Here is an 11,452-nt window from a genome sequence, read left to right as displayed (position 1 = left end):
CTTGGTTAAATCAATTATAACTTTCTACAAGAAAAAAAAAAGTTTTGCTTTTTTTTTTTTTTTAATGCTCCTAGGCATTTAGGAGCAGATGAAAATAAAAAAAATCACATATTGAATGGTCTGTGCTTTTTTAAATGCATTCAGGTGTTGCCTCTTCTGTGCAGATGAGGTCTTGGTGATAGTTGTGCAGCTGCACTAACAGTCCCTTCTCCAGGCCACTAAGTGGTTTTTTAATCTAGTACATCTGTCTGCTTTCCATCTATAATGCTACGAGAAGAGCTGAAAAGATCTGAATTAAATTCTTCAGACCGTGAGTGCCTACTACTTGCTGGGCATGCATTGCGTACCGGGCAATGATTCTGCTGGTTCAGAAAAACATAAATGGTGTGACAGAGGCGAGTTTTCCTCCCAAGCAACAGGAGGGTGTTTGCTGGGAATGAAGAGAACCAGTTCCTCCTCTGCTTCTACCACCTGGGGTTGCGATGGAACTCAGGCCCTGGGAACAGATGCTGTGTCTCTTCTGACAGGTCCTGCCCTGCAAGAACCAAAACCAGTTTCTAAACAGCGGAGGAATTTGTTCCACAGTCCACATAGTGATATGTCTCCAAGGAGCTCTGGGCCAAGGGGTCAAATGTATGAAATCTCTGCTGAAGTTCTCATGAACATCAGTATGTTGTGCGCCTGGATAGAAGTAATGTGCAGAAGGAGTACACAGAGAAAAATGGGCCTCCCATCTCCACCTGCACCATGAAAATGCACCAGAGGCTTCCTCCAAGCTGCAATGAGGGAGATGTGAGTTGTCACACATGACCCAACCACTGTGTTCATGCAATGAACTTGACTGCACAGGCTGGTAACTGCCGCAGAGTAGACATTGGATTCTGATTTTCAGGGTGGCCTTGATGGAGAGGATTATAAGGGAGTCTATCTAGCTTATTAATGAGACTTTCTTTGTTTTTTAATTATCTTTATTGTTTAAAGTTCTACAGATGTCCCCTTTGTTTGTGGGTTTTTTCCCCTATTGGTCTCCTCCACCCATACCCACTACTGACCCCCCCAACCCCCCCGCCAGGCTTCACCACACTACTGTCTGTGTCTGAGGGTTATGCATATAAGTTCCTCAGTTAATCACTCCTCTCCTACCCCCAGACCCCACTTCCCTCTGAAATGGTCAGTCTGTTCCATGCTTCTATGTCTCTGGATCTATTTTTTTAAATATATTTTACTGATTTTTTACAGAGAGGAAGGGAGAGGGATAGAAAGTTAGAAACATCGATGAGAGAGAAACATCGATCAGCTGCCTCCTGCACATCTCCCACTGGGGATGTGCCCACAACCAAGGTACATGCCCTTGAACAGAATCTAACCTGGGACCTTTCAGTCCGCAGGCCGATGCTCTATCCACTGAGCCAAACCGGTTTCGGCTCTCTGGATCTATTTTGGTTGTCAATTTATTTTGTTCATTAGATTCCCCATATTAGTGAGGTCATGTGATACTTATCTTTCTCTGACTGGCTTATTTTACTTGGAATAATGCTCTCCAGGTCCATCCAAGCTGTTGCAAATGGCAAGTTCTTTCTTTTTTTACAACTGTGTAGTATTCCCTTGTGTAAATGTACCACAGCCTTTATATCAACTCATCTGCTGATGGGCACTTGAGCTGTTTCCAAATCTTAGCTGTTAATGTAACTTTCATCACTCTGATGCCATCATCATCCACAAGGACTGAATGTGGAAATAAGAAGAAAACTACCAAACCAAATGCCAGGAGACAGAGCAGGGCAGGTAGGAGGACATACTGCTTAGTCATATGAGGGCACAATCTCTGATCACTTGTAGGATCAAAGCCACCAACTCATTTATTTGTTCTACTGGGATGTAGCCTGTACTTTGGCACACGAGACAGGTGATGCTTTGCCACACCCACCTGGTGAGCTCCACATATGGGCACTGGGCAATGGCTTCTCCCTGTTTTGATCATCCAGCATATTCTGTCAGCATATTCTTTCATTTGTAGGAAGGAGGGCGAGCAGAGGCCAAATACTGGAACCCCATGGTCAGGATGCGCTACCTGTGTCATGTCCTGCCTCTTGGGTGCTTGGATCCGCCTGCACACAGTGTATAAGTGCTGAATGGCAAGCTGGCCGAGACCTCTTTTCTTGTAATCAATTCGCTGAGCTATAATTTTCATAAAATAAAGTGCACAGATTTGAAATTTAGAGATCAGTGTGTATTGACAAATATTTGCCTTTATTTAAGTATCACCTTAATCAAGACCCAGAAATTTTCCATTATCTGATTTTTTTTAATGTACATTGAGTCTATTTTTATCTGCTCCTTAACCCCAGGCAACTATTAACTTGATATTTTCATTAAATTTTAGTTCTCCCTATTCAAAACTTAATATTAACTGGAAACATACAGTGTGCATTTTGTTGTGTCTCAAGCTTCTTTTACTCAACCAAATTATATTTTTCATGCTTTAGAAAAGCAATAGTTTTCTCCTTTCAACTGTTTGGTGGTATTCCATAGTATAAATTTATCCATTTACCTGAAGAGACACAGTTAGTTTTTTGACAATTTTTGGTTATATGATTAAGGCTTATGTGAAAATTTCTGTACATGTATTTTCATTCCATTGGAGAAGATACTTTGAAATGAAATTATTGGGTCATTTCTAGGTTTTTACCTTTATGAGGAAATGTTAAGATGTTCTTCAAATTTTTATTATTTTATACTCTTACATCCTCTGATACATTTGATATTAACCATCTCTTTAATTTTAGACATTCTTGGGAGGGCTCTGAAATTGCATCTCATTTCAACTTTAATTTTAATTTCCCTAGAGATTAATCACATCAAGTGTCTCTTCATTGGCCATTTATTCCTTTTATTTAAAAGTCTTTAAGTAATTCTATATGGTTATTGGATTATTTGCCATTTTGTTGATGATTTAAAGATATATATATATATATATATATATATATATATATATATATATCTTTATCTACCTATGTATCTATGTATATCTTGATGTTATTCTGGATACAAATTTTTATCACATATTTATAGGGCAAATATTGTACCGTTGTATCCTTCTACTGTATAGGGCTCTTTTCTTTTTGTTAACAGTGTATTTTAAAGAACAGTTTTTAATTTTGGTAAGGTCTGATGCATTATTTCTGTTTTTTTCATTGTTAATGTTTTGTATTTTACCTACTATATTCCCATTGTATTTTTCTCTTTCTTTATTGATTAGGGTACATATGTGTCCTCATGCCCCCATTGCCCCCCCCCTCATGCCCTCACCCCCCTCCCCCGTGTCTGTGTCCATTGGTTAGGCTTATATGCATGCATACAAGTCCTTTGGTTGATCTTTCTCCCTTACCCCCACCCTCCCCTACCTTCCCTCTGAGGTTTGACAATCTGATCGATGCTTTTCTGTCTCTGGATCGAAGGAACTCCTACCATTTGCAACAGCATGGATGGTCCTGGAAAGCATTATGCTAAGCAAAATAAGTCAGTCAGAGAAAGATAAATATCACATGATCTCACCCATTGTATTTTTGTTTCTGGAACCTCTATAATTTATATGTGTTCCATATACACTTAATTATTCTTAGTTATATGAGATCCTGGGCCAGATTTATTTATATTTGTTTACATAGGGTGGATATGCAGTTTGCTCATTACCACTTGATAAAGCCTAGCGTTTGCACATTAAATTAGCTTTGCACATTTGTTTAAAAAAATAACCATGTATGAGATTATTCTGGATACCATTCTGTCCCATTAGTATATCTGTCTGTCCTTTCACCATTAGCAAACTGTGGCTTTATTGAAAGTCTTCAAATCCAGTAGCAAATCCTTCAACTGTAATCTTTTTCAAAAAATTTCAGCTATATGTTTTAGAATGAGTTTGTCAATTAAACACACACACACACACACACACACACACACACACACACACACAGCTGTTGAGGACTTTGAGTGAAAGATGGGAGGAAATAAACCTGTTCCTAGGGCAGGCAAGCTTAAAATTCTAAAAAGGCTCAATTGCACATGCTCAGTTCATTTAAAATGTACGTATATACATCACAGATGTCACTCCTCTCACTATGCCTTTCAACGAAACTCGTCAAAAACAAACTGTATCTCTGGAACATCTTGAAGTCAGACCTCTCTGTAGCTTATTGGTTGCTTTGAGCTCTCAGGCTCCTTTAGACTCTCCTCCCTCCTGTATCCCACACATTCATTCTCATTTCATTTTTATGCCAAAAATTAATAACTCATTTCTGGACTTACAAAACCTCAGCCCCAATTTAGATCATATATATGATCTAAATGCACAACAGATGTAGGAAAGAAATGTTCAATTCAGTTCTTAAATGCTTTCTAGCTCCTTGATACTTTATAATGCAACATTTAAATATTTCATACTGGGCATCATAAAACCATTTCTCTTTCTGTATCTGGCCAAAATATGTATCTTTAGTATTTTTATTGCAACTTGTTTTTACCTAAATATCTTAGGGGATAGAGGGAGTCAGGAGAGAATATCATATTTTTTGAGATGTGTATGCTTATTTTTGAAGCCCAAATGACTTGAGCATTTTCTTTTTACACTTTCTGCGAGGTCCACTTTTCATCTGCTCTACAAGTCTCAGCTACTGTCAGTGTTTCATATAAAGTATCAAATATTTATAAACAAAAATAACATGTTTTTCAAAAATGTCTGACAGCATCAGCAACTGAGATAAACGGTATTTTCAGTCTTATCATTTTTTTTCTTTTTCATTTATTTATTCTAACCTCCTTACAGAGACAAGGATTTTAGCTACAGCACTGCAACCAAACTCACCAATAATCCGTCCCAATTTTATGGCTCACCTGTTTTATTATTATTGTTGTTGTTTTTGCCTGTGGCTATCCAATTGCTCCAGTACCACTTGTTTTAAAGACTCTTTTTTCTGAGTTGAATTGCTTTTGCAATGTTGCCAAAAATAAGTTAAGCAGGACACATGATTTTTAGTCCAGTAAGACTATTCTACAGTCTACTAAAATGGTAGATATGTCATTAGACATTTATCAAAACCCATAGAATATACAATATCAACGGTGAACCTTAATGTAAACTATTTTAGAATGATAATGATGTGTCAACGTAGATTCACTGATTGTAACAAAACTGCTGCTCTCATGAAAGATGTTGAGAGTGGGAAGGCTGTGCATATGTGGGACCAGGGGATGTATGGAAATTCTGTACTTTCTACTCAGTTTTACTGTGTACCTAAAACTGCTGTAAAAATAGTCTATTAAAAAAATAAGGTGAGCATATTTGCCTGTGGCTATCCAATTTCTCCAGTAGCAATTGTTTTAAAGTGGCTCTATTTTTCAGTTCTCTAGTTCTGTTCCACTGATCTATATATTTATCTCCATGGCAAACTGCCATTATCTAAATTACTTTAGCTATAGAACAAATTTTAAAATCCTAACTCATGATTAATACATAACTAATACTTTAAACAGAATGTTTAATAGACATTATGAACATCAACCTTATAATTATTGGAGGAGATATACATAAACAGTGCATATGTAAAAAAACTTATGCCCTAACCAGTTTGGTTCAGTGGATAGAGCGTCAGCCTGGGGACTCAAGGGTCTCAGGTTCGATTCTGGTCAGGGGCATGTGCCTTGGTTGCGGACACATCCCTAATGGGGAGTGTGCAGGAGTCAGCTGATCGATGTTTCTCTCTCATTGATGTTTCTGGCTCTCTATCCCTCTCCCTTCCTCTCTGTAAAAAATCAATAAAGTATATTTAAAAAAAACAACCTTATAATTTCTTGGCCTAACATTAGTCAATATTATCAACATAATCTCATGTCATGACAGATTACCCACAAGTAATAAAATGTCCAGATTGTAAGTTTACTTTCTCATATCTTTATAAGAAAAATTATAAGTCAGTGGTCAACACAATCAAAGAAAACATGGAGTAAATGTCCAGATATTTCAAATATTTTTACCAACCTTTGGGATTACATTAGTCTTAATAATATTTACCTCAAAAAGGAATCAAGTGATTTTATAATTATAAAAAAACAATATAAATATTCTTCAATTACATCTTGAATAACCAAATCTCATTGAAACATGATTTTTGAATTATCATAAAACTCTATTTCCTAGATAAGAGAAAACTGCCAATCCAGATATTTACTCAACATTCTCCTGATTGCCAGATTCCCATGTCTTCTTTATTTTTATTGCTCCAAGTGTCCTGCCACTTTTACTCCACATCACCCAATGATATATTTTTAATTTTCTTTAGTTAATTTTTGCAATATTACTGATCTATGTCATAGTTTATAAAATAAACATAGCTAAATTAATATGGGAAATCTTTTTAAAAATAGGTTTTTATTGATTTCAATGGAAGAAGGTATAGGGATGGAGAGGTAGAAACATCGATGAGAGGGGAACCATTGATCAGCTGTCTCCTGCACCCCCACTTCCAGGAAGTGAGACCACAACTATGCAGGCCAAAAGGAAGTGGCAAGAAATATTCAAAGTGATGAGTAGCAAGAACCTACAACCAAGATTATTCTACCCAAAAAGCTATCATTTAGAATTGAAAGTCAAATAAAGAGCTTCACAGATAAGAAAAAGCTAAAGGATTTCATTACCACCTAACCAATATATGAAATGCTGAAGGGTATTCTTTAAGAAGCGGAAGAAGCCTGGCCACAGTGGTTCAGTGGTTGAGTGTCGACCTATGAACCAGGAAATCATAGTTTGATTCCCAGTCAGGGCACGCGCCTGGTTGTGGGCTCGATCCCCAGTGTGGGGCATGCAGAAGGCAGCAAACCAATGATGCTCTCTCATCATTGATGTTTCGATCTCTCTCTTCTTCTCCCTTCCTCTCTGAAATAAATAAAAATATATTTTTAAAAAAAAGAAGTGGAAGAAGAAGAAAAAGATAAAAAATATGAACAATGATGTGACAACAAATACATATCTATCAACAGTTGAATCTAAAAGTCAAATGAATAAAAAATCTGATGAACAGAATAAACTGGTGAATGGAATAGAATCAGGGGCATGGAAATGGAACAGACTGATGATTCTCAGAGGGAAAGGAGCATGGGGGGGCTGCAGGAAGAGATTAGACAAAGATCTTATATGCATAGGTATGCATTACCTATGGACACAGATGATAGGGTGGCGAGGGCCTGGGGTGGGGTGGGAACAGGTGGAAGGGAGCTATAGGGGACAAAAGAGGGACAGCTGTAATAATCTCAACAATAAAGATTAATTAAAAAAGACATTTCTTTTGTGACTTTGTGAACTTTATTCATTTTTTCAAAATAAATCACTAGATAGCAAATTAATATTCACTAACTTATATAAGATAATATCATAAGAAATGTTTCAAATAATATTTTAAAGATTAAAACCATTTCTGTGGAGCCTTTACAGAAGGTACTCCCTTTCATCCTCACTAAGTCGAAACTACGTCCATGATTGGTCTCTTGTGATTTCATGAACAGTTTTTACATGACACCTTGCCAACTCTACTAGACATATTGATGTGCAAGGAACAACAGTTTTTGAAGGTGTCCACATCTTTACCAGCTGCTAATACTATGGTCACCAAGAGAATACCATTAATGTTTTTCAGGCTTCTGGCTAGTTATGCTACACTCTCTGGTCTTATCGATGTGCTGAAATATGCTATTTTTCCATTCTCTCATTGGGTTACTGTTAGGCACCTGGACACTATTTAATCACTAATTAATCATTTTGATAAGAATGAAACTTCCTTACATCTCTACCTGTAGCCATATCTGTTTACAAGAAAAAAAAAGTAAAAAAGATTATTGTTTGGGGCCATATAAATACACTCGGAAACAGATTCCCCAAACATCTTTGTCTCTTTTCTATTTCTTTTCTTATAAACAATGACTTCTGCCCTTGTATTCTATTGACATAAAGGCTGTTTATCCCAAGAAAACTGGGTTACAATGATAAAATATAAAATAATATCCTAGGCTATAATGTGATACTGCTGTATTTTATTTTAGAATCTTTGTCAGAGTTGGGTTAGGAGCAACTATCAGAAAGATACACATTTTAATATCAAGATGATTTGAGAGGTTGACTGAAGCTTAGTCGTTAGTAAATATCACAGGCTTTCCTGCTTATGTTCTCTAGTCTGACTCTAGCACATTACTTAAAATGGGATTACATGAATAAAACGAGATCGGCCCCTTAATTTACCCTCTTATTGTTACATCTAATAATAATCCTCTTTTTCTTTTTATGACAAAAAGCTTTTTCTAGGCTGAAGAAAATGTATGTGTTTTATAATGTTAATAATGTGTTTTTTAAGCAGGACTTCAGTGACAAGCTGAACATTTCCAGGGGCTTTTAAAGAGAATTAAATGGTAACAGAACAAGACATTTCAAACCTGATTTTAAAGTTACTGCAATTGTGCGAAGGTAAGAAACCTCTCCTAAAACACCCCCCAATTCACTGTTATAAATTTATAGCCAATATAACTCTTTAAAAGAAGAGGGGGAATTGAAATTATTATGCTCCTAAACTCTATCATAATAATGGGGGGAAGTTACCTACAGAAATCACTGTATGTCTGTTTATTTTTGCTCCCTCGTGACTTTTAAACTTAGGCAATTCATGCCTCAAGGTATAAAATAATACTTATGTTTTTGAGATGGTTTAGTTTCACCTGAAGTTCAGTTTCCCCAATGTGATGACACCATGAGCAGCATTCTTCTTTTTTTTTTTTTTGCTTTGTGTCTTTTCTCTCATACAAATGCCCCTATTTTATATAGTGGAGAGTATGGACCCTACAGGAAGGAGACACTCAGAACTCAGAACTCAGAACTGGCTCAGAGAAAATGATTTAGTTATATTTCTAAATGCACGTTTGTTAAAGGATAGTCAAGGAAAACAGCTTAGTAGAGGAAAAGGTAACCTATTTCAGCTTAATTAGAATGAGAAAAAAAGTCCTACTCTTGTTTCCTGAACACATCTGTTATCCATCATTTTATGCTAACTAGCATAATTAAATTGGTATATTAGCAGTTCTCTCATTAAATAATTATTTAATGATATATATTAAAAAGGATATTATTTTATATAACCTTAACAAACCAATTCTATATTTAATTATATTTCATTTCCTTTTTATAATAATGCTGACTTTCTACATGGTTCAGAACAGTAAATGTAAATGATATAATCAGCATTCTTCTAAATGGGTGTTCTAATTGCCATATATACTTGTTGACTTAGCCATTTGCTTGTGCTTCCTTTTGATTATTTGAACTAACTGGTATGTCACTGTACTTTTAATTTGCATTTTCCTAATGAAATATGATGTGGAGCATGTTTTCATATGCTTATTTGCCACCTGTATATCTTTTTTGGTGGGGTGTCTGTTAAGGTATTTGCCCCTATATAATTTTATCCAATAATATAATCCAATAAAAAAATTACGAGAAAGGCAAAGAAGCAGGCAAATATGTCCCTAATGATGAAAAAACATCAATCATTTAAAACAAATCTAGAAATGACATCAAAGGTATAGATAGCAGACAAGTACAGTAAAATTATTATTACAACTGAATCCCATGTGCTGATAAATACAGAGCAAAGATTGAATGTGCTGAGTACAGACTCAGAAGAAATAAAAAGCACCTCATATCAAACTTTTAGAAGTGAAAATTACACTGTCTGCAATAATAATCAGACATTAATAGGAAAATAAAACCCAGTAGAAACTATGCAAAAATAAACAAAAAAGGGGGGGGGGAGGCACCCTCCAAAAGAAATTTAACAGAGTTTCAATAAACTGAAATTATATATATATATATATCTTTTTTAGTTAAATTTCTTTTTTTTATATAGTTAGAAGCAGGTTAGTTACTTCATAAAATATACCTATGTTATATTTTTGTAAGAACTGCCAAACATTTATTCCAAGTGATAAGGTCAAATTATGTTGTTGCCAACAATGTAGAGTCTTAGGTGTTGCATATTCTTGACACAGTTTATAGGATTATTTTAAACTTTTCCAGAAAGAGAGAGAAAGTTCTTAAGAGACAGGGGGACACAGAGACAGAAAGTGAAAGAGAAAAAATATAACACTAAATTATAATCTGTGAAAGACACAGAATCTGAAAAGCTTAGACAGATAAAGGAAAACATGTTTTTGAGTTTATACCAACTATTTCACTTATGGTAAAGAATACAGATTTCCTACAAAATAAGGCAAGAATTCCACAAACCAATCTCAATGTTTCTTACATGCATTAATCCGTTTCCCACTATTTGTTTTAGCACTCTTGAACCCAGCTTCATGCATTTGTTTTCTTCTCACTTTTTAGTTTGTCACAAGAACAATCAGATGGGAAATTATCTCTAATTTATTTTCTATCATTTTTATTCCCTATCCTAATATTTCCCTTATAGGCAACAATGTTATTTTTAATGATGAGAAATTATTTTATACTATCAAAAACAGTGTCTTCCACTAGTAGCATAAAATATTGTACGTGGTAGAAAGCAGTTCTCAGTGTGACAAAAGGACATACACAGAAGAAAACACTAAAAAAAGTAATTTTTAAAATAACTCTTTGAGGGAAATGGGAGTGGAAAGGTGCATAGACTGATCCAGATTATACCTGAGTGTTGAAGATCTGTATAAAAATCAAAGGCTGAATAAATCAAATTCTTGTCCCAAATACATTTAATGAAATGTTTAATATGATGTTGTTTAATTTTATTTAACCTCCTCACACTTTTCTCACATTGTATAAGGAAAATAAATAAGCAATTACCAACTACTACTGCAGGCAAGCAATTGAAAGTGAAGTAAGCATAACCTCATCAATTCTTATCTTTGTTTAGCAAAATAATAACTGTACACTGTCTATTTTTATATCTATATTTGGACTTTGAAAAGAATAAAAAGGGCTTCATTATTTATCATTTCTAAGCAATATTTCTTAAAATTACTGGGGATAACAGAGATGCAGTTCTCCACAATTCTAATAATTTTAAGGTTTGTAGATATTAAATTAGAAAGGAGATAAGAAAAATTCATTTTAAATAAATCTTTCTTAGTATGTAGGGTCATGATCTAACAAGTAATTTTCTGAAGCATGTGACTTAAAAGCAAGAGATATTTAAGAAAAAGAATATATTGCTAGAGTCTACCATGTCTAGTGTTTTACTTTTTAAAAAATATATTTCTCTATTTACCATCTTAACTTTATTGCTTCCATAATTTGCAACATGACGTCTTTATTTATCCTCTTTCCATGAAAATATAATTATTTTCTATTAATAAATTATAAATTAAAATCCATATGGCCATAAATATGTGTACAATATCAAGTTATTAAAAAAAGAAAAAAAAG

General features: G+C 34.8%; 1 pseudogene across 1 annotated transcript; it reads right to left on the bottom strand.

Moving 5' to 3' along the window:
• Positions 1 to 557: 557 nt before the first annotated feature.
• On the bottom strand, positions 558 to 2,790 carry LOC308520266 (transmembrane protein 106C-like; annotated as a pseudogene). Its single transcript has 4 exons — positions 2,745 to 2,790; positions 2,072 to 2,178; positions 1,691 to 1,968; positions 558 to 928 (listed from the first exon to the last, which is right to left on the bottom strand). The product of its transcript is annotated as a transmembrane protein 106C-like (transcript).
• Between the last annotated feature and the right edge of the window lie 8,662 nt (positions 2,791 to 11,452).

This window comes from Myotis nattereri (assembly GCF_964212035.1).
Source record: "Myotis nattereri genome assembly, chromosome: 5".
NCBI classification, from domain to species: domain Eukaryota; kingdom Metazoa; phylum Chordata; class Mammalia; order Chiroptera; family Vespertilionidae; genus Myotis; species Myotis nattereri.
This window is presented reverse-complemented; position numbering and strand designations above follow the sequence as displayed.